The sequence below is a fragment of the Notamacropus eugenii genome, chromosome 1, assembly GCF_028372415.1.
Source record: "Notamacropus eugenii isolate mMacEug1 chromosome 1, mMacEug1.pri_v2, whole genome shotgun sequence".
Lineage (NCBI taxonomy): Eukaryota > Metazoa > Chordata > Mammalia > Diprotodontia > Macropodidae > Notamacropus > Notamacropus eugenii.
The window spans coordinates 325,118,386-325,122,798 of NC_092872.1; the positions used below are offsets into that span (position 1 = coordinate 325,118,386).

At 37.8% G+C, this 4,413-nt stretch overlaps 1 pseudogene; it reads left to right on the forward strand.

Moving 5' to 3' along the window:
- Nucleotides 1–888: 888 nt before the first annotated feature.
- Nucleotides 889–4,413, forward strand: part of LOC140517429 (ubiquitin-protein ligase E3C pseudogene) — a 13,069-nt pseudogene continuing 9,544 nt past the window's right edge.

Sequence of the window (4,413 nt, forward strand, 5' to 3'; positions counted from 1 at the left end):
CCTTCTGATGATTCTACCAATCCAGGATTTTTCTGGGGAAATATTTTATGGTTCTTTCAAGGTCAATGAGGGGAAGGGGAGAGAGCAGTTATCCATCACTCTGTAATTTTGGCTCCTGGAAGTTCAAGTAGGTGACTTACAGATATTTAATCTGCAGACTGATAGTTTCAGGAGCAGCTTCAGCTGATACCTGAGGCTTAGCAGCTGTCAATCACTTGGCTCCACTGGTCTCCTACCTTGGGCTGCCACTCTGCCTTTCCACAGTGCTGCCTTGATGGTGCCTCAAACCCCCTGGGGCTTTCCTGCTCAGCCATGCAGCTGCGGGACACGCTGTGCTGTGTGTTCTTCCACACCTGCAGAACAGATCTTCACTGTGTGCTATGGGTTCTTCCACACCCAGGCAACAGATCTTTCCCGGGGACCTTCCAGTCTGTCCTGGTCTGTGGATCTGCCACAGGGTCTCCTATTGGATTCTGCACCTCCAAAATTTGCTCAGATTCTCTTTTTAGATGTATCTGAAGGAATTTGTCTAAGAGCTTCGCTGAGTAGTTGCTCTCAGTCCTCCATCTTGGCTTCACCCCTTCTATAATGTAAAATTTAACAAGCTTCCCTTAAAGGAGAAATCCTTGAAGGGAGAGAAAAACTCAGGGAAGAAGATAGCATATAAAGGAACCAGCACTGTGATCATATCCCTATCCCATTAACTACACTAGAGTCTTTAGGGGTTTCCCTCTTGAAAAGATGTTGAGTTCACTCTCTGGGTTGAGCTGAGATATCGTAGGGAGAGATCTTTCACTATGTGTATTGTCTGGTATATTTTCTCTTCTATTTACTTTGTATGATTTCTCTTTGCATTTATTGCTTTAAGTAAAGAGGTTTATTTGTAACATGTATTTTTTGCAGAACAGGTATATGGTGGAAAAGGAGTCAAGTCTTGGACAGGTAGCTTGGGGACAATATCCCTATTAAGGGATACTGATCAGGAACACAACTTATGCTTAAAAATTATCTCCACTCAATATTTAGGGGAATGGATAGATATATTTTTGAGCCTGGTACCCTTTCTGTGAGTGACCAGCCTCTAGCTCAACCTTCTATTTCCTGTCCTGTCAAGAATCAAAATGTCCCTTGGAGAAGGCATAGTTTCTCTTCCCTTAATCTCTCACCAACTCTGACCCTCACACAGGATAGAACATTGAGTAATCAATCTCTAATGAAGAGATTCTTACCCAAATAACTTTGAACCAAAGGTTATATAGCAAAATATATTAATTTGGAGGGACAAAAGATCTAGACTAACCCAGAAAATTATAAGAAATTAGGAATGAATGAAGGGGAATAGCACTTCTATAACTTTACAATTTTAAAGCCTGGTCCAAAAAGTAGCAAAGATCAGCAGAATGGATTTGACAAGAAAGAAGTTAAAATAATTGAAGTCAACAACCTTGTGTTTGATAAACTTGAAAACTTAAATTTTCTAGGACCAGATCTACCCTTTATGCCCTAACCTCTCTGCTGACCTCCATTCTTCCCTTTCCAATAGCTCTTCAGACATTTTGAACTGGATGTTCTGTCTATAAACTCAACATGTCCAAAATGGAGCTAATTTTCTTTCCCCCATAAACTCTCCAACACCCTTATCTTCTTCATTACTGGTGAGGGTAAAACATTCTCCCAGTCACCCAGACTTGCAACCTGGGTATCATTCTCAGCTCCTCATTATCTCAAACCCCATTATCTGGTCTGTTGCTATAGTCTGTTGATTTTACCTTTGCAACATTTCTCAAATATTGACCCTCCATTCAGCTGTCAAAGTGATTTTCTAGTACAGGTCTAACCATGCCACTCATACTTAATAAAGCTCCAGTAGTTCCCTGTCATCTCCAGAATCAAACACAAAATCTTTTGCTTGGTATTCCAAGCCCTTCATAACCCATTCCTAGCTTTCTTATACTTGATTCCTTACCACATATTCTTTGATTTAGTGAAACCAGCCTCCTTATTCCTCTAACAAGACACTCTATCTGTCAGCTACAAGCATTTTCTCTGACTGTTTTCCATGCCTGAATGCTCTCCTTCTACTTCTATTGGCTTCCCTGGCTTCCTTCAGGTCCCAACTAAAATCCCACATTCTACAGGAAGCCTTTCCAAACCCTTCTCAAATCTAGTGCTTTACCTTTCTTATTTTTTCTTTTTCCTATGTATAGTTTCCTTGTACATACTCATTTGCTTGTAGTCTCTCAACTAGATTGTGAGCTCTTCAAAGGGAGGATCTGTCTTTTGCCTTTTTAAAATCTTCAATGCCTAGCACCATAGTAGGTGCTTAATAAGTATTGATAGATTGACAGGGACATAATTATTTCCTTATAGTTGTTGCCTGGCAAGTTGAAAAAACTAAAGAGAAATTAAGTTTGAGCTAACATCTCACACAATATTCTATCTTCTGAAATTTTTGCTGTAGAGACTCAATCTTTTTTATAAAGAGAATGAAGATTCAAAATATTTGATATGGATGTGTCAGAATTTAATTAAACAAAATTCTCAGTCTTTTAAGCAACTGGATGGTCCTGACAGACTTACTTGCTTATTTCAAATAAAGAGACTATTGAACTGGTGTTGCAGGTTGCTACAGAATTGTAGTGACTATTTGAATGTTACATTTCCTATGAGAATGCTTGAGGTATTTCATTAGATAATACATATTTACCTGTTTTGTGAGATGCCAGCTATGTGACATCATTAATTGAACAAATTTTGTACTACATGATTTAAAAAAGATATTCCAGTTCCCTTTATTTGTGAATTAATAATAAACGTTCATCAAATATTGAATATTCTGATGTATCTTGGGTTCCTATAGCAAAAATTCTCCTAGTAAACATTTTGAAACTATTGCAATTTACTTATAGCTCCTGTCCAGAAGGCACAAGACAACAGATTTTTGCAGCCTTCTGAGAGGAGTTTCTGGCAGCACCTTTCACAGATCAAAATTTTAATTTTGCCATTCAGCATTAGCAGATGTACAAACTATTTTTCCATATGATCTTTTTCTGAATGCGTTGTTGCTAGTAGAGAATGACAGAACCATAGTTTTTCTACTTCATTTTAGCTATTGGTGAAATGTATTTGGGGACTCTTTGAGGAAGAACTAATTGTGTATTTAACAGTATTCCCGATCTTTCTTTCTCACTTACCTATTTCAGCTATTGGTTCAGACTGTAAAGATACAACCAGCAACTCTAAAGATGAAGAGATTGATAGCATGATGACCAAACCTGGTTATGGCAGAATATCAGTGCAGTACCTAACAGAAGAATGTCTAAAAAGTTAGATGAAAAACAACAAACACCCCAGTAAATATGATGTGGAGGGATTCAGCCAACGAAAATATATTCACAATGATGGCATCTATCTGCTACACACTAATGGTGCAACACTGAATGATGGTATTGAGTAGGTCAGCCTTTAATGCTACGTTTTGGAGATACCTTTGGTATCTAATATCATTAATGACAACCTGGATGAATATGGGTCCATGGTACCATTGCTTCAGGTCACATCAAGAGGTTTTCCCATGTCTTTAGAAGATGCCAGTTGAATCATCCAACTCTTTTACCATTTTAGCTCCTTGTTCAGTCATTTGCCAGTTTCCAAATATGATAATGAGTTCTTCAGTGATCTCATAGAAGTTGTAGGTCAAAGACCATCATCTATGATGCCTTTACACTATAAGAGCTTATAATGTTATCATGATGTCTGCCTTTAAGATGTCTATTTAGGAATCATCAAATTGGCGTATCCTGAAACCAAATCAGAAGTTTGTGAAGAACATATTGTAGCACATAAAAGTGTGGGAGTTACAACTAATACTGAAATGCAGCAATGTTTGCAAATGCAACAAAAATGGTGGATTCCGTTATTCAAAGTTATTACTAATCCAGTAAGAATGCTGAAATTCAGAGACACAAGATGAAATTTTTGTACCCTAAGTCACTGGCTGTCATAATAACAGAATATTAAGGCAGATAAGGTTACACAGCTCTATGCACCATGCACTAGACATGCATGGAGAGTCCAAAGAATGAGAAGAATAAGCGATGGCAGTCTACTCTGGATGGTATGGAATTAGCACCACTTTTTTTACCTGAGGAAAGGCAGCTTGTGATTCTCACAGAATTGCCTTGTATAGCTCCATTTGAAGAAAGAGTGAAGATCTTTCAAAGATTAATATATACAGATGAATAAGAAGTATAAGGAGATGGCCCATTACTGAATGGAATTAATGTTACAATCTGAAGAAATTATATTTATGAAGATGCTTATGATAAACTTTCACCAGAAAATGAACCTAATTTGAAAAAGCAGATCTGTGTGCCCTTATTTAATGCTTATGGCCTGGATGAAGCTGACACT